The sequence below is a fragment of the Phascolarctos cinereus genome, unplaced genomic scaffold (assembly GCF_003287225.1).
Source record: "Phascolarctos cinereus isolate Bilbo 61053 unplaced genomic scaffold, phaCin_HiC Scaffold_9;HRSCAF=440, whole genome shotgun sequence".
Classification (NCBI taxonomy): Eukaryota; Metazoa; Chordata; class Mammalia; order Diprotodontia; family Phascolarctidae; genus Phascolarctos; species Phascolarctos cinereus.
Genome location: NW_027556402.1, coordinates 120,467,508 through 120,488,017, shown reverse-complemented (window position 1 = coordinate 120,488,017; position 20,510 = coordinate 120,467,508).

The window sequence follows — 20,510 nt, the reverse complement described above, 5'->3', positions numbered from 1 at the left end:
CTGATTAGAATATCCACAGAGGAAATCTCAAGTTTAAACTTTGCTTATAAGTAGGAAAACCAAAAGACGACTTAGACAAAAGAAAACCAAATTAAAAATAGAAAAGGAAGTTAAACTACAATGTTCAAGTTCTATACTATGAAGGAAAATGAAACTAACAAACAAACAAAAACTCATATAAAAAAATATTAACAATCAGCCGAGGTCACGGAAAAATAACAAGAAATTCCCAAATCATTGAGAATAGCCTTCTAATGTTAGAGCAGAGCCAAGATGGTGGAATACAGGCAATACCTTTGCCATACTCTTGCAACATTCCCCTCTGAAAAATTTTAAAATAATGCATCAAATTGAATTTTGAAGCAGCAGAGAAAAGAAAAGATTAAGGTGATATATTTTTCCAGCTTAAGACAACTTAGCAGGTCCTCAGTGGAGATTTTTGACACCAGGTTGGGACCCAGCCCAAAAGTAGGCATAGAAGAAGCAGCAGTAGTGGGCCTTGGAGGTGATCATGACAACAGCAACAGCAACTGGGCAATAACCCAAAGATGGTAAGAGGGTCAGAAAACCAGTCAAATTGATTACAGTGGACTCTTTGATGGCACTGGATGCATCTGGCACTGATTAACCACTTTGTCACTCATAAGCATTTCTCAGTCCTAGGGTGAAGAGGAGCATGTGGTAGGTATTGAGCAGAGGTCCTGGTTGCAATTCCAAGGCAGACAGGAATACCAGCATTTGTGGCTACAGGGGAGCAGGGGTTACAATTCACTGGTCACAGTTCAAGAGCCAAAGAGAATGCTAGTGCTTGTGGCAGTAGAAGAACAGGAGCCTTTCCTGGGTAAAAAACAGAGTACAGACAAAGATAGTAGTGACCACAATTTTCCCCAGATCACATCATGTTGGAAGCACCAAAATTTTTTAAATATCCAGAATGAGCTCTGAAAACCAGCACAACAAAGCCTGGGTCTTGAGACAATGTTTCCCCGGTTCCAAGTGAGCAGAATTAAACTTTAATATAAAGTTCAAACTTGAAAGTTAAGAAATAGGCTAGAAAAATGAGAAAATGACAACAAAAAAAACTTGACCATAAAAATCTACTATGGCAGCATGAAACAGTAAGACAACAATGTGAAAACAGCTATCTGCAAAGCACCAAAGTAAAAGATAAGGATAGTAGAAAAAAATTGGAAATGAGAGTTATGCAAAAAATATGAAAACATAATTGACAGTTTCATAAGAAAGACACAAAAATATGGAATAAAATATTACCTTTAAAAAAAGATTGGCCTAATGGTTAAAAAAAAAAAGCACAAAAAAACTTCATTGAAGAAAATGATTCCTTAAAAATTAGAGTTTGGCACGTGGAAGCAAAATGGCTCCATGAGACAGCAAGAACCAATAAAACAAAGTAACAAAAAAATTAAACAATACAAGAAAATGTGAAATATCTCATCAGAAAAAAAAATACTAACGTGGAAAATAAATTGAGGATTGATAGTTTAATAATTATTGGGATATCTGAAAACCATGGTTAAAAAAAATTCTAGGCATGATATTTCAAGAAATTGTCAAGGAAAATTGCCTCAGTACTTACAGGGGGTAAAATAGAAATTGAAAGAATCTACCAATCACCTGCTGAAAGAGATCCCCAAATGAAAACTTCCTGGAATATTACAGTCAAATTACAGAGCCCCCATGTCAAGGAGAATATATTGCAAGCAGCAAAAAGTAATTACAATATCTTAGAGCCAGAGTCAAGACCAGTTAAGATTTAGCAGCTACCATATTAAAAAGATAGAGGGCTTAAATATGATATTCCAGAAAGCAAAGAAGCTAAGATTATAAGCAAGAATAATCCACCCCCACATAACCAAGTATAATACCTCAGGGTAAAAAAAAAATAGATATTTATTGAAATAGAGGACTTTTAAGCATTTGTAATGATAAAAACAAAGCTGAATAGGAAATGTGACATTCAAACATAAGACTCAAGAGAATCATAAAAAGGTAAACATGAAAGAGAAATCATAAGAAACTCAATAAGTTTAATCTGTTTACATTACTACATGTGAAGTTAATACATGTAATCCTAAGAACTTTATCATTGTTAGGGCAATTCGAAGCAGTCTACATAGACAGAGGGCATGAGTGTGAGTTGATTATGCTAGCATGACCTCCAAAAATAAAATAAAATAATGGGAAAAAGAGGGATGCACTGGAAGAATGAGGAAGGGAGAGAAATAATCGGGGAAATTACTCACATAAAAGACAGAAACAAGGAAAAGCTTTTACGGTGGACAGGAAAATGGGACGGTGGTAGGAAATGCTTGAACCTCTCCCTAGAATTGGTTCAAAGAGGAAAGAACAGTTAGATAGATAAAAGGTATCATAGACAAATCATATTACATTTTTACAAGTTTCTCTGATAAAGGACTCTTTACTCAAATATAAAGGCAACTGAGTCAAATTTATAAAAATAAGAGCGATTCACCAAATGATACATTATTAAGGTATATGAACAGAGAGTTTTCACACATACATATATACATATGTATTTATATATATATGTGTATATATATGTATATATATATATATGTATGTATATCACCATTTTATTTTTTGAAGACAAAAAAAATTAGAAATTGAGAGGATGCTCATCACTTGGGAAATGACCAAACAAGTTGTGGCATATGATTGTGAAGAAATACTATTGTGTTCTCAGAAGTGAAAAGGGAGATGGTTTCAGGGTGGAAAAATCTGAAGACTTGCATGAACTGATGGAAAATGTAGTGAACAGAACCAGGAGATCATTTTATGAAGTAACAACAATACTATAATGATGATAAACTGTGAAAGACATAGTTACTCTGACCAATATAATGATCCAAGAAAATTCCAAAGGATGAAGGATAAAAAATGCTATTCACTTGCAGAGAAAGAATTGATGAACTCTGAGTGCAAATTGAAATATAGATTTGTTTGTTTGTTTGTTACTTTATTTTTCCTGGTTTTTTGGCATGATATAGTTAATGTGGAAATGTGGTTTGCATGATTTCACGTGTATATTGATATCACATCACTTGTCTTCTCAATGGGTGGGGGAATTTGTGATAATTTTTAAATGCTAAAAATAAATATTACATATGTGTGTTTGTATTTTGGAAGGGGAGAAAGAGAATGAGACAGACAGACAGAGAGTGTAGAAAGAGAAATGGTCCACCACATAGAGGACTAAACATTTGTTCCAAATGTCACAAATTCTTGAAACTCTTCAAAATAGCAATTATATGAAAAAGGTTAAAGTAAGTGCAGCCCTTTCCCATAGGTTAAGACAATAAGAAATCTTAAAAACAGTATCACTTTAATGAACAAAAAACAAACATACCCACTTAATGCCTAACACATTCACTGAATACCCTCTGCTTAACTAGCCCTAAAGATCTGGCAGGTCAACACAACATGACTCATGGGACTGTGCTCAGAAATGTTCTTGCTCTTGCTCTTTCTTCCAGCGTAACTTCTCCCTGTTCTCCCTTCCACACACATTCTCGCCCAAGAGGTGGATGCATAAGGAAAAAGAAAGTGTATTGTTGTTGTAGTCCACTGTACTGAAGTAACACTCATCCAGGACAGGGAACAAAGAACAAAAGGAACTAGAGCTGGATGTGTATATGTGTGTGTGCGTGTGAGTGTGTGTGTGTGTGTGTGTGTGTGTGTGTGTGTGTGTATGACTTCACCAAGCCTGAAGGAACACGACTGTTGGCTTCCCGTTAGAGCCAGTTCTGTCTCCCCAGAATCACCTGAGGAAGGGTCTAAGATCGGTGAGGTCAGAATCTAAAGAAACTTTGAAGTCCAGCCCTTGCGGGTGGGGGTAGGGAGGTCTACCATAAGAGGGGATGTAGTCAGAAATTAAACATTAGGGGAATAAAAGTAGGGGGAAAGACTGAAATTGCCAAAGATCTTAGTAGAAAGAAAACTCAGATAAAATAATGATATTAAACAGATTAATCTATATTAAAACAGAAGGGAAGATGATCACCAGGACACCTAATGACTTCAAATATCTTTAAATAAATATTGCAAAACAAAGGAATTTGAACCAAGATCTGATAAGGCAGAATACTCTATACATTTCCAAGACAATGTGGAACCACAACATCACATTATCAAAGGTCTTAAGAGAGAAATAAGAATTATGGAAGTAGAATATATTGCCTGAATAGCAAAATTAATTGCAAAATAGAAAAGAAAAAGAAAAAATAGAACATTTGAATCCAAGGTAGCAACACTCTCCTACAAAGCAAAAGATGAATAATTTGGGGGCAATACAAATATAAGATGTAAAGGACAATCTGTAAAACAGAAAATCAATAATGTTAAAAGAAAACAACATGATCTCACTGAAGCTAGGTGATGCAGGGGATAGAGCTCCAGCCTTGGAGTCAGGAGGACCTGAATTCAAATCGGGCTTCAGACACTTGACACTTACTAGCTGTGTGACCCTGGGCAAGTCACTTAATCCCCAATCCCCTCATCAAACAAAAAAAAATACAAATAAGCAAACAAAAAACAAACAAACAAACATGATCTCTACACAAGCCAAACATACTGAATTCAAAGACAGGTTATATAGTGGCAACATCACAACTTAAGGATCTACAATATCATAGGTCTCCCAGAAAAACATAACAAGTAAAATTAATTGAATACCATAATGAAATAAATAATGTAATATTGGTCAGAACTTCTGAATAGAGAAAGCAGAATGGCAAGCAAAAGAATGAACAGATCACCTCTAGAATTGATTTTTTAAAAAAATAAAATTTCTAGGGAAAAAAATAAAACTCAGAGATCTTGGTGCAGAATAAATAAAGGCAAGGGAATAGAGGGATAGAAAAAATAGAAAACATAACAGTGACCATATCAATAGAAGTAGAGGCTATGAAGAGAGAATGACAGATTTTCAATGCAAAATATACAAAAGTAGAAAACCAATGAGAAAAAGTAACCAAATTGCAACACCTTTAAGAGAATATAAGACCCCAATTAAAGTCAAAGCAACTGACCTAGAATGATGCAAGGAGAATTATAGGTATAAAAGAACAGTGCAACAAATCAAAGAATATGAACACCATACTTCAAGAAATTATATAAGGAAATTACTAGGAATATTTGAGTATATGTAACAAGGAATTGCTTAATTAAAGTCAAATATTACTACTAGAAAATAATCATCTGTATAGTTTTAAGATACATAGCGGTTAATTTCACAATTTCAATTTTTAAAAAATATAATAAATATCAAGAGAAAAAAATCTTCATTTGTGATAGTACATAAATTGAATTGCTCATGATTAGTCTGTAGTAACAATAATGCTAAAAAAAATAAAATCCTTCTCTCTTCCCTAAAAAAAAAAACAACCAAAAATAAAAACAAAACACTAGCTTCAACAATAAATAAATCTTGAAATAGCAAAAGACACCAGAATTGCAAAAAGCACTAGAAGTAACAAGGGAGGAACAAACATTAGAAAACAACAAAAAAAAACAAGAGTGAAGGAAGAAAGAGAGAGAAAGAAAGAAGGGAGAAAGGAAGGAGGAAAGGAGGGAAAAGAGAAGAAGAGAGAGAAAGACAAAAAAAAAGTCCTTACCTCTAGCAATGATTTTCTTACCTAACTGCCAACAAGATGGAATTGTTAAAAGTTAACCTTAAAACATAATATAAATATAATCTCAAATTGTTATTATTATTGTTACCGTTATTCATACCACTAGTATTATTATTAGCCAAAATGAAAAGATATCACATTTCTCTAAACCTCTAGATTTGCATAATAGATTTCTACATATTTTTATATTTCAGTACTACAGTGGAGACTATGACCTTCCTGACATGGATATACCCTCTATTATAACCAGATTGTAACTCACTCATACCTTACCTTCCTGTGCCATTATTATCAATGTTCTTCCATAATCTTACATAGATAACCAGTCCAAAGTAGTAAAGGTTGCTGTCTTTTAGTATTTTGTGATTGTCTCCTACTCTATTTATTATAAGAATTGAGACGATGGCATTCAATGGAAGAGTTCCTAGAAACCTTTATATCACAGATGTAGTGAAAACATCATGGCTTAAACTTACCATTTTTTGAAGGAAGAACGATTAATGTGCTGAACATCATGTCAGCCATAATAACACATGTAATTAGATGCTTAATAAGTCATGTTCCACCTGCTTTTTATCTACAAAGAAAATGCAATGAATCTAAGGAGGGGTTTGTAGAGGGAAAACTATGACTGAAATTTTCTCCGACTAGAGATTTTCAGGGAATTTAGATTACCAACATCTGCATCATGGGTTAGAAGAAGAAGGTATTAACATTCTTCACCTAATGTCTTATTATATATTCCAAAGACTCAGTACAGAACAATAATCTGAAATGAATGAGAAACATTTTATCTGTTTTTTATAATTTAATTTTTATATATTAGCAAAATTATATTCTTCATGTGTTAAACATGTTCTTTTGAAATAATGAGCTGATTAAAAAAAAATCCCTCAGGTAAAATCTATTCAGCCATGTTTTTCTTCAGTAACAATCTCCCTTGTCACAGATTAAACTCCATTTAAACGGAATTCAAGGAATCTGGATACAGAGAAATAATTAGTTACAGGCCTGACCCCATTTCCTTAAAGGTCTAAAAATGGTCTCATTTCTAATTCAAGTATCATGTTACACAGGGCAAACAAAATTTAAAATCCTTTGGAATTGATCCACACAACATGCTTTAAACTAAGGCCCTAAAGTTATATAATGGGAAAAGGGGAAGTATTTGTAATAAAGGTAGAGAAATACATGATTTATTTGATAATGCATACCACAGAGAAATAATTCTCAAGCTTTATAATTATTTTGTACATACTGGAATGTTTTCACTTATCTAAGAAGGTGTCAAGAATTTCTCCATTTTTTCAAATTTAAATTAATATTTTCACTTTATTTTAAAAATTAATGTCATGCATAATTTTGGGGTGATGGTAAAAAAGGAGAACAAGTGGGAGAGGTATTACAAACAAAACAGAATGACATGGTAATGAAATACTTAAGGCTTGGGAGTTACTGATATGGGGAATGAAATAAAAAGTAATTAATATATGATACCTAAGGGATCCCTGGGTTTCATGTGACATGCTGTTCATCTGTACCTTCTCTTGACCTAAGATCCTTTAGCACAGTTATACATACACACATATAAATAAAAATACCAGCCTATTCATATATAATGAAAATTATTATATTATGTAAAATGTACATATAGTAGACATCTATGTATAATATTATGCATTTTACATGGACAGAACAAATTATGTACATATTTCTTGCCTGTGTAAAATATTTTCTATTGGACAAGGATAGGTATATATCATGTCCATGCTACATTGTTGTTTGTAATATTCTCTATTGATCTTGAATAGATAAGTTTCTACTTTTGCTCACATGATATAAAAATACTTATTAGGAAATAGAAAGGTTGTAGTTCAGTCATTTTAGTCATGTCTAACTCTTTATGACCCCATTTGGGGTTTTCTTGGCAAAGATGCTAGGGCAGTTGGCCTTTTCTTTCTCCAGCACCTCTTATAGATGAGGAAACTGAGGCAAATAGGGTTAAGTGACCTGCCCAGGGTCACACAGCTAGAAACATCTAAGGCCAGATTGGAAGTCAGTTCTCCCTGATTCCAGGCCATGCAATCTATCCATCGTGCCATGAGCTTCTCATGGTACTAGCACCTCTGATGTGAGGGGTTCCTGAGTCCCTTTCAGTGCTGCCTATCCACCTTGGGTGTCTACCTATGACTCCACTCTCACCTGTGTCTCCAATAAGGTCTAACAGGCATTGTGGATCACTGAGAACTTGGTCAAATATTGAAGACAGCAAGATCAACTACTGCATCCTGGACCATCCATTGCCAGTCACCTTACCACTGGACTTTGATGACCCTGGAAAATAGAATGAGATTGATGACTTTGCACATGTCTGCCCCACTTAAATCCAATACATGGGCAAGTCAAGACATCACCTTCATGATGTCATTGATCTTATTCAAAAACAGTAATAACAATAACAATAAAAGTACTTGACTTGACAGTGAATTCTTCCAGAAATAGATGCCAAAGGTTATGCATTGCAATCTATAATTTAGCTTCCTTAGTCTGTCAGAAGGTACTTCCTATCTTCAACAGTTTTGTTTTATGTGAAATTGAGTGTTAAATCAATTTTATCAGAATATACTAAAATACAAGAGGCAAAAAGTCATAACAAAAAAAGAACCAGCATTGGAGTCAAGAAGACAGAAGTTCTAGTTCTTTCTCTAACACATATTAGCTATGTGACCCTGGGTAAGTCAATTTACTTTTCAGTATTCTACCTATATGGGATTGAGACATATAGTTTAAGAAGGCCTGAAGAAGTCCAGAGTGGGAAAAGTTTAAGAATCCTTGTTCTAGGCAACACTCTAGGAAGTAAATTACTTAGGAATCATCATAGATTTCTATTGTCTGAGATAGTTTCTACATTAAATATTCACTAAACAGTTGAAATCACAGGTCAAAATTGACTGAATCACTGTATACGATGCAAAACCATGAATAAAACAAATTCCAGAAATTTCATTTCTGGGCATTGAGAGAGATTACCTTTTAGATCAGTTCTCTTCAACTAAAATTTGAAAGTGTAGGCTAGTGAACATTGGGCTTTTGTATATGAATTAAGATGATTTTGGGGAAAACTCTGGACTTGAGGGAGAAGACCTAGGTTCTTATCCATACTATACCAACTAAAAACTTGGGGTAAACCACCTTCAGTTCATGAAGATAAGACTATCTTCAAACTGATGACATTGAATTAGGTGGTCATGAAACCTTCTTGTAGCTCTAACATTCTATGAGTCTATGAAATGCTGTAGAAGGCTGAAGCCATGAATACACTTAAACATGTTGGTAAAAGCGGGAGATGAGTGAAGAATGATGACCTTGAAACTTTTTTTTTCCTCAGTGCTCTTTCCTTTCTGGGTTTTCACAAAATTTTTTACTATTGTTCTCTTCCTACACATCTGACTTCCCCTTCTCAGTATCTTTTACTGTATCATCCATCATATTCTGTCACCTAATTGTGAGTGTTTTGTTCTGCCTAACGGAAGATAATTTGTGATGGTTGAAACCTACCTATTTATTTTGGGCTTTACTAGCTAGATTTCTTTCTTAAAAACCATGCCTTAAACACAATTCACTTTGGCTCTCACTGATTGGACATTAGGTCCTTGCCCAAGCACCTCTTAAGGATTACTTTCTGGGCCCTCCTTGGCTCAGATTGAATGTAAATGTTAATTGTTTCTCTTTTGGCCAGCAACCCTAAGGTCTTCCCCTACCAGTTTGATTTTTTTTTAACTAAAGGTGCCATCCTTTGACTCACTTCTTAAAGAGGCCTATTCATGGCATAAACATTGCCTTGCCAAAGTAAGAACTAGGAAACACCTTAGCTTAAAAAGACAAAGGTCTCCCACTGTATCCTGGCCCATCTCTAGTCATCCTGATACATATCTGGCCACTGCACCCAGATGGCTCTGGAGGAGAAAGTGAGGCTGGTGACTTTGCACAGCTCTCCTTCACTCAAATCCAATTCAATGGCAAGTTGTGTCATCATCTTCTTAATGTCATGGTCCTCTTAGAGAATGAAGGACAAACTACAATGCCCTGCAACCTCTTCTTATTTTCCATCTAAACTCTGGCTTCATTAGCTCACAGAAGTTTAAATATCTCTATGCAGATTCTTCAGTCTTCACTGAATTCAGACAAAGTTTCTTTCTTAAACTCCATTGATTATGATACATTTCAAGCTGGAATTCTCAGGACATCTCAAGTTTAAACTGTAATTCATCACCTGTTCACCTCCCAAATCCAACTTTTTTTTTCCTCAAATTTCTGTGTTTATGTTGAGTGTACCACCATCTTCCCAACTACCCAAGTTTGAAACTTCATAGTTATCATTGACTCTTCATTCTCCCTCATTATAACATAACCATATTTGCCAGGTTTTATTGATTCTTCCTCTACAACACATGTCTTCAGTCACATAATCATGACCCTAGTTGATGTCTTTAGCATTTTTTGCCTAAATATTGAAATAGTATTCAAATTGGTCTCCCTAACTCAAGTTGTTGCCTTTTCTAATGCATCTTCCAAACAGTTGCCAAGTTGATATTTTTAAAGCACAAGTCTAACATGTTAATCCCCACTCAAGCTTCATTGGCTTCCTATTACCTTCATGAACAAATACAAATCTTTTTGGGGGGACATTAAAAACCCTCCATTATCTGGCTCTGACCTACTTATTCAGTCTTATTATGCATTAAATGTCTTCCCAGATTTCATACATTCCAAACTGGCCTTGATATTCCTCAAACACGACATTCCATTTTTCTTTTCCACACACTTACACTGGTTGTTCCCATGGTGGGAATGCACTACCTGATCGACTCCAATTCTTAAGATTCTTAACTCCCTTTAAAACTAAAATCAGATGTCATCACCTACATGAGGCATTTCCTTTTTCTCCTAGCAATGTATACACCTCTCAACAAAATTCCCTTGCATTTATTTTGACTTTATTTACATGGTCCATGTTATCTCCCCTAATGACATATAAGCCCCTTCAGGGCAGACGATATTTCACTTGTATCTTTATATCATTTTAGCTTAGCATAGTGCCTATCACAAAATAGGTGCTTAATAAGTGCTTGTTGATTGGTTGAACATAACATTAGCTAAAAAAAAAAGTAGTTCAAAACCTTATCCAATAAGCAAACAGATAGGGGCAGCTACATGATGCAGTGGATAGAGCACTGGCCCTGGATTTGGGAAGACCTATGTTCAAATTTGGCCTTAGACACAAAATCACTAGCTGTGTGACCCTGGGCAAGTCACTTAACCACATTGCCTAGCCAAAGGTAATAAATAAATAAACAAGCAAAAAAACAAACAAATAAATAGATAAATAAATAAATAAATGGATGAATAGATAAATCAATTAATGAATGACCAAATAAAGAAATAAATAAATGGATGAATGAATAAATAAATAAGTAAACAGATCTTTCATAAATGTACAAATAAAGGATCAGTAGAAGAAGAGTAGTAATGGTTCCAGTCAATAATGCAGACTTTCTTTACTTATTTTTTCCCATTTGAAATATATAGAGGAAAGCTTTATTACTTTCCATTTGTAGAAACACCTTTGTTTAATGATAGAGTCTTCCAATTAAGAAATACCTCGATTTAATGGCTGTGTCTTTCTTCTGGAAGCTTTTGTCTATAGATCAATTTGCATTTCCTGGTTCAAAGTTTCCAATATATCACGAATGTAGTACATAAAATTCTATGTATTGGAGACAGGGCTCCTTGCAAAAACCTTTCTTTAATGTGGTATTGCCAAGGGAAAGGTGTGAGATGGATTAAACTGCAAAATCTAAGAGAAAAACATTAAGTCCTTACACTCTAGAAAATAAATGGAATCTTTATTCCATGAGGAGTAAAATAGAATCAACTTTTAAAGACAAATGCAATTGATGAAGAATCTGGGGGAAGGACCTTAAATGTTAGGACCCAAGGCTTCAAGGGACTGTGACCCTGGGTAAATTTCGTTTTCTTGCACCAAACTTAAGTATCTCTACATTTCATTCTCATAGTAATCGCTCAATAAACATTTGTTGAATTAAATATTTTAGAAATATGTAATTAGAGAAGATTATGAGTCTTTGGAGATATTTTAATTTTTTATATTTTAATACTTTTTAAACATGATTTCAGTTTAAATTTGACAATATGACTTAACTCATAAATTAAATGTGGGAAATTTCTTTGAGAGAAGAATTGTCATTCTAAAAGGCTAAAGATGAAGGTCTCGGTGCAATGACCAAGAGAAGGGAGGCATTTTATAGAGTTTAACATTAGACTTTTCAGGCTGTTGAAGTCTGATCTCCAAATTCAGAATATGAATAAATGAAATTTCAGGAATATTTTCCAGTGGCCAGAGTATGCATTGGTCACTCGACTTATCAGTTTTGGGACCATTGAGAAAGAAATCTATGTGGAGTAGAAATTAAATAAATTAAAATAAAATTAATTTTAACAAATTTTAAAAATTAAAAAAAAATTTAAATGTTGAGATGTAGCAAAAGAGAAGTAAAATGTTGGTTGCTAGTAATCTACCTAGAATTTTCAGCGTTGAAACCTATACAATATTTACCAATTAAAATTTATTTTAATTAGCAATATTTGACATCATTAAAGTCACTCATACTTGCAGCTCATTCAGAAGAATCCAAAGGGATTTTAACAAAATAAGCTTCACAACATATCCAACACATTGATCAACTGCTTTGTCACTTAATGTACCAGATATTTCTAGAGAGATCCCCATTTTGTATGATATTACAGATAACCCAATAGGTCTAAATGAAATGCATGCTAAGTAGAATGGAGCTTAAAATTTTTGGCTGTCTTTTCCAGTTGAAAACGCTTCATTTTTTCTCCATATTAGAACTATTTCCTTGATTAAAATAAAGTGAAATATATGGATACAATTATGGCGCAACAAAAACTGAGGTTTGGAGATTGTAATGTTTCTATGAAGACTTTCTAATGACAGTAGGACCTTGAAACCAAAAATTATTTAGTGAATTTGAAAAATCTCAAAATATTTCAGGTTGAGTTCAATGCATATATAATTATTTGAAAGACCAAATTTATAAATGGCATTTATTCAACATTTTAAGGTTTGCAAAATTCTTCACATAGATTATTGCATTATTATGACAACCCAGTAACAACACATTTAAAACATATTTCTTTCTTTAATATTTCCTAATTACAGAGGTGAAGCCAAGATGGTGGAGTAAAAGCAGTGACTTTCTTGAGCTCTCCCCCAAACCCCTCCAAATATCTGTAAAAAATGGCTCTAAAAAATTCGAGAGCAGCAGAACCCACAAAAAGACAGAGCAAAAAACAAATTTCCATCCAAAGACAACCTGGGTGATTGATTGGAAAGGTCTATTTAACCAGGCTGGGAGAGGAGCATATGCAAAGATCAGGCTTCAGCAAAACCTGGAGCAGGCCTCAGGGGACTGAGACATGGGCAGCTGTGGCAGTTTCTAGACTTCTTACCCCACAAATACCAAAGACAACTTAGAAGGTCAGTACAAAAGGTCTGTCAGACCATGGTGAGAGAAACGCTCAGTCCCAGGCCTAGTCCTAGTGGAGCCCCTGGGGCAGAGGCTGCTTCCAGAGCTCTTCACCCACAGATGAAGAGGAATTCAGGGGCTGATCATAGGAAGATTGCAGGGATTTCTTTGTTGGTGCTGAAGCAGGAATCTCTTGTTTTGCCCATGCTTGGATCTGGGTCACAGTTCTGGGTGGTGGTCCTGGGGCAAGGAAGAGCTATGGTGTGGTGGAGCTTTTAGTGGTGATAAAGAAGAAATCTTCCACACAATTCCAAGGCAGAAAAAAGTGCATGTGGTCACTCATAGACCAGAGCACAGACCAGGAAAAGAGAAAACACCTTGGTCTTGATCAAACCACCCTGGAAGAACTGAAAATTTACAGGTCCCTAAAACTATCTTAAATCAGCTGCACAAAACCCCTGAAGACTGGGACAGTATATTCTCCACTCTGCAAGCAGCTCCCTACCTTGACAAAGATTTTGCAACTCAAGTAATTGCCTGGGAACATTAGCAAACTGTGCCAAAAGAAGTCTGCCCATAGAATCTTTCTTTGGTGACAAAGAAGATCAAAACATACAACCAGAATACAATAAAGTCAAAGCTCCTAAACTGAAAGACTCAAAAAAAAAAAAAAAAGAATCAGTCCCAGGCCATGGAAGAGCTCAAAAAGGATTTTGAGAAGCAAGTAAGAGCAGTAGAGGAAAAACTGGGAAGAGACATGACAGTGATGAAAGAAGATAATGAAAAGCAAGTCAAAGTCTTGCTAAAGGATACCAAAAAAAAAAAAACTGAAGAAAATAGTCCCTTAAAAATAGCCTAACCCAAATGGCAAAAGAGGTTCAAAAAGGAGAAGAATGCCTTAAAAAGCTGAATTGGTCAATTGGAAAAGGAAGTCCAAAAGCTCACTGAAGAAAATTCTTCCTTAAAAATTAGAACAGAGCAAATGGAAGCTACTGACTTTATGAGAAATCAAGACAAGGTAAAACAAAACCAAAAGGATGAAGAAATAGAAGACAATGTGAAATACCTCTTTGGAAAAACAACTGACCTGAAAAATAGATCCAGGACAGAGAATTTAAAACTTATTGAACTATCTGAAAGCCATGATAAAAAAAAAAAAGAGCCTAGACATCATCTTTCAAGAAATTATCAAGGGAAACTGCCATGGTATTCTAGAACCAGAGGGTAAAATAGAAGTGGAAAGAATCCACTGATCACCTCCTAAAAGAGATCACCAAAGGAAAACTCCTAGGAATATTGTAGCCAAATTCCAGAGCTCCCAGGTCAAGGAGAAAATATTGCAAGCAGCCAGAAAGAAACAGTTCAGGTATTGTGGAAACACAATCAGGATAACACAGGATTTAGCAGCTTCTACCTTAAGGGATGTGAGGGCTTGAAATATAATATTCTGAAGGTCAAAGAAGACAGGATTGTAGTGAAGAATCACCTACCCAGAAAAATTGAGTATAATCCTTCAGGGGAAAAAAAGGATATTCAGTGAAATAAATGATTTTCAAGCATTGTTGATGAAAAGACCAGAGCTGAAAAGAAAATTCAACTTTCAAATACAAGACTCAAGAGAAGCATGAAGAAGTAAACAGAAAAGAGAAATTATAAGGTACTTATTAAGGTTGAACTCTTTACATTCTTGCATGGAAAAATGATATTTGTACCTCATGAGACCTTTGTCAGTATTAGGGTAGTTGGACGGGAAAAAAATATATGTGTGTATAACTAGATAGATAGATAAATAGATGGCACAGAATGAGTTGAAGATGAAAGGGTGATATCTGGAAAATAAAATTAAAGGGTGAGAGAGGATTATTCTGGTAGTAGGAGAAAGGGAGAGGTAGAATGGGATAAATTATGTCATATAAAACAGACAGGAAATGGCTTTTACAGTGGAAGGGAAGTGGGGTAAGATAAGAGGGAATGAGGGAATCTTATTCTCAACAGATCTGGCTTAAGAAGGAAATGACATACACACTCAATTGGGTATGGAAAGCTATTTACTCTGAAGGAAAATAGGGGAGAAGGGGATGAGAGAGCAGGAAGGGGGATGATAAAAGGGAAGACAGATTGAGGGAGGGGATAATCAGAAGGAAACACTTCTGAGGAGGGACAGGGTCAAAAGAAAGACTAGAATAAGTGAAAGAAAAGAAAAGAAAGGAAAATAAAAAAAAGAAATGGATTGCAATTATTATATAATTAAAAAAGCAAGTGATAAGGAAAAGATTTCATATATAATTCACTCTGTCCTCTTTATCTATGGAAATACTCATTTTGGGCTGTTTGTGATGTTTGTACAGCTATATATGGATACACACATAATGCAGAGATCTTCAAACAATGTAATGTCTTGGCATTTATAGACAATAGTGTTGTATTGGATAATTTTCTGGTTCCATACTGAATATTCAAGGATATTTGAGACCTCTATTTGTAGTATTGTATAGGGACTTGTCATCTACTGATTTATTTAACTTTGCTAGCTTCTCAGGTGGATGTATTCGCAATAGGTCATGTTAATTCAGGTCTTTGTCATATAGTATTTTTTAAAAAGAAACTTTTTTGATGCATTGCATAACTTCTGCATCCTTGCACAATTAAAAAAATGTCCAGAAAAAAAAAGGATAAAACAATGCCAGGTAGGAGGAGGAGGAAGAGTAGCAACAGCAGCAGCAGCAGTAGCAGCAGCAGCAGTAGCAACAGCAGCTAGTTTTATTAGAAAGAAATATATATATATATATATGTAAATATATATATATTAGAAAAAACAATTAAATGACGAAGAAAAGTGAGTTTGGTGGGCAGAATGTCGTATAATTGTGAGACTAATTGCTATTTGTTCTTATTAGCAGTGTGACCCTGGAGTAAGTCACTTGAGGATGGTGTCCTCATCATTAAAATTGGGATAATTATAGCACTTACTTCCCAGGGTTGTTGTAAGGATCAAATGAAATAACAATTTTAAATAACTTATCACAGCACCTGGTTCATAGTAAGTGCTATATGAATGCAAGTTAATGTGAAGAAGAAGAGAAAGAACTATCCCTTTTGCCTGCAAACATCACTTTTCCCAGAGACACAAATTGTTGAGCACATGCAATATTTTTTCAAGTGTGCAGCAGTCACATACACACACACACACACACACACACACACACACTCACATACACATAATCATACTTGCACCAAGTAGATTCTTACTAAAATTGACACTTTTAGAAGGCAGTTCTTTAAGGAGATTATCACTTTAGTAGCAGAACAGTAAATCTACTAGTGGAATGTTTGCCAATTTAGCTTTATTCTAAATTTAACAAGTGACTTGAAACAACTCTGCCGTTCATGAATATATAAGATTTCTTTTTGATTAGCAGGTGTCTGAGTTAACACTTAACTGAGTATCACAATCATTGCATTATTCAATAAAGGTTCATTTCCTTTAAGCTTCCATTTTGTTTTATCCATTTACATACCAATTGAATGTTTCTCATTATATTCATACAAATAACAAATGTTTCTTAAATTTATATGAATCACAATATTCATGTTAATAGTTTTGTAAAGCAGTACTAGTTTCTATCAGATAAATAATATATTGAGATAAAATATATTTATTTAAAGAAATAAAAGGTGGCTAAGGAGCATCTAGTATATTTACTTAAATGCATGAGAATACTACGTAATGTAGCAGTTTCTATCTGATCTTCTTTTGTCCAAATCCCATTTGAATAGTGAAATGCAGAAATGTGGATATTGGTTGCCATGCCAACTGCATCTCAAACTTAAAGCTTCAAGTTCTAATTCTCAGTAGGTTCACATAAGTAAAAATACACACAGTAAGAGACATAAAATAACTCCTTTAATCTTAGTTTTGATGTGTCAGAAATTAGTACTTCCCATCTAAGATTTAATACAGTTCAATTAAGGATATTACTATTCTTAAAATTTTTGAAAACAAATAATATTAGAACTCAAGTAATAGGCAATCAATGGCAGGTGATTATAACTACTTCAAAGACAACTGTGGTTTGAAAGTACAAAAATTTGGTATTAAAATCTCTGATTAAATAACTATGCTATAAAATTACAGGCTTTAAAACTACCCTCTGTGTAGATAACTACATCTCCACTATATCTTCTTAACATTAGACATCTGGCCAATGTAGTAGAGAGAAATGCTGAGTGCTGGTAGTAGCGCCAATAAATAATATTTATGTGGCCTTGGATTCTTTACTCAGTGTTTTTTTTTTTTAATTTGTTTTTGTCTAAAAAGCTTGCATGAATAGCCATCTATGGCAATATCATAATTGACAGCTAAGACTAGTTAACTTCTGTTTAGTTGAAATTAGAAGTGGGGCACAATACTTTACTCTACTACTTTCCTAGATGTACAATACAGCTAGATCCAAATACTGAGTACATTTAATCCTATGAAGTGGTCAAATTATTTAAATTTATGCTATTTGAAGTTATACTTACATGTAAAATCTAATCCATTAAACATTTATTAAGAGTCTACTATGTGCCTGACACTATAATAAGTACTGGGGATACAATTAATTATAAGAAAGAAGTTCCTTGCCCTCAACAAGCATGTAATCTAAAGGTGGAGACAACATACAAAAGAAAGCAGGAAAGGGGGGTTTGGATAGGTAATCAGGGGTCCTGGCCTGGCTCCAATTCCATGGAGATGAAACCTTACAGAGCAGCAGGAGTGTTCTGAGAATCTAGTTTCTGCCTTTTATGAACGAAGGTATTGGGAGAAGTATCAAACTCCATTCTCCAGTACTCAGAATAAAGGGAAGAGTATGCTGAAGGAAGTAGTCAGTCAAGGATTGAGTCAGAAGCAAGGTGGTGAAGTTAGAGGAAATGAATTTCCCTGGGAGGGACACCTTGTCCCATGGAATTAAAAACAGGAATGTCAGGCAGATGCAAGGTAGAGATACGTAAAGTAATAGGTTACAGACCAATGAAAATATGCATTTTTTAAATGTTAGATTAAACACAAAGTCGAGGGGCGGAGCCAAGATGGCCGAGTGAAAGCAGTGACTTGCTTGAGCTCTCCCCCAAACCCCTACAAATACTCATAAAAAATGGCTCTAAACAAATTCTGAAGCAGCAGAACCCACAAAAAGACAGAGTGAAACAAATTTCCAGCCCAAGACAACCTGGATGATTGATCAGAAAGGTGTATCCGGCCGGGCTGGGAGCCCAGCGTGGGGGCTCAGGCCACAGCAAACCTGGAGCAGGCCTCAGAGGACTGAATCTCAGGCAGCTGTGGAGGTTTCCAGACTCCTCAATCCACCAATGCCAAAGACAACTTAGAAGGTCAGTGGGAAAAGGCTGTTTCTGTCAGCGGTCAGAGAGGAAGGTGGGTTCTCAGCTCAATTCCCCAAGAGTCTGGCCCTGGGGGGGCAGCTGCTTCCCAACCTTCTGGCCCACAGACTGAGGGGGAATCCAGTGGCTGATCAGAGAGAGACTGCAGGGATCTCTTTGCCAGTGCTGAGGCAGGAATCTCTTCCTTTGCCCGTGTATGGATCTGGGTCACAATTCTGGGCGGCAGTGCTGGGGTGAGGAGGAGCACTGGCATGATGGAGCTTGTAGTGGCTGTGAAGAGGAACCCCTCCTCACAGTTACAGGACAGGAAAGGAATACTTGTGGTCAAGGCCAGGAAAGGAGTAAACACCTCGCCCCTTATAATACCACCTTGGAAGAACTGAAAATTTACAGGTCCCTACAAGTATCTCTGAAAACAGCTACACAAACCCCAGAAGCTTGGGACAGTATACTCTCCACGTTGGAAGCAGACTCTTACCTTAACAAGGAGTTTACAACTCAAGTAATTGGCTGGGATCATGAGCAAGCAGAGTCAGACTATATTATCTTACTTTGGTGAAAAAGAAGATCAAAATATACAACCAGAAGAAGACAACAAAATCAGAGCTCATACATCCAAAGCCTCCAAGAAAAATATGAATCAGTCCCAGGCCTTGGAAGAGCTCAAAAGGGATTTTGAGAAGCAAGTAATGGAAGTAGAGGAAAAACTGGGAAGAGAAATGAGAGTGATGCAAGAAAATCATGAAAAATAAGTCAACAGCTTGCTAAAGGAGACCCCCCCCCCAAAAAAATACTGAAGAAAATAACACCTTAAAAAGCAGCCTAACCCAAATGGCAAAAGAGGTCCAAAAAGCCAATGAGGAGAAAAATGCCCTAAAAAGAAAAATGGCCAAATGGAAAAGGAAGTCCAAAAGATTACTGAAGAAAATACTTCCTTAAAAATTAGAATAGAGCAATTGGAAGACAGTGACTTTATGAGAAATCAAGACACTGTAAAAAATCCAAAAGAATGAAAAATTAGAAAACAATGTGAAATATCTCATTGGAAAAACAACTCACCTGGAAAAGAGATCCAGGAGAGAGAATTTAAAAATTATTGGACTATCTGAAAGCCATGATCAAAAAAAAAAAAGCCTAGACATCATCTTTCAAGAAATTATCAAGGAAAACTGCCCTGATATTTTAGAACCAGAGGGCAAAATAGAAATTGAAAGAATCCACAGATCTCCTTCTGAAAGAGATCCCCAAAGGAAAATGCCTAGGAATATAGTAGCCAAATTCCAGAGTTCCCAGGTGAAGGAGAAAATATTACAAGGTGCCAGAAGGAAACAATTCAAGTACTGTGGAAACACAATCAGGATAACACAAGATTTAGCAGCTTCTACATTAAAGGACCACAGGGCATGGAATATAATATTCTGGAGGGCAAAGGAGATAGGATTACAACCAAGAATCACCTACCCAGCAAAACTGAGTATAATCCAGGGGGAAAAATGGTCATTCAGTGAAACAGAGGACTTTCAAGCATTCCTGATGAAAAGACCAGAGCTAAACAGAAAATTTGACTTTCAAATAAGTACAGGACTCCAGTGGAACATGAAGAGGTAAACAGGAAAGAGAAATCATAAGAGACTTATGAAGATTGAACTGTTTACATGCCTGCATGGAAAGATATTTGTAACTCATGAGAACTTTGTCAGTATTAGGGTAGTTGAAGGAAATAATTGTATGTATGTATATATAGATAGAGGGCACAGGGTGAGTTGAAGATTAAGGGGTCATATCTGGAGAATAAAATTAAGCAATGAGAGAGGATGATAACTCGGAGAAGAAAGGGAGAGGTAGAATGGGATAAATTATCTCACAAAAAAAAAACAGAAAAGAA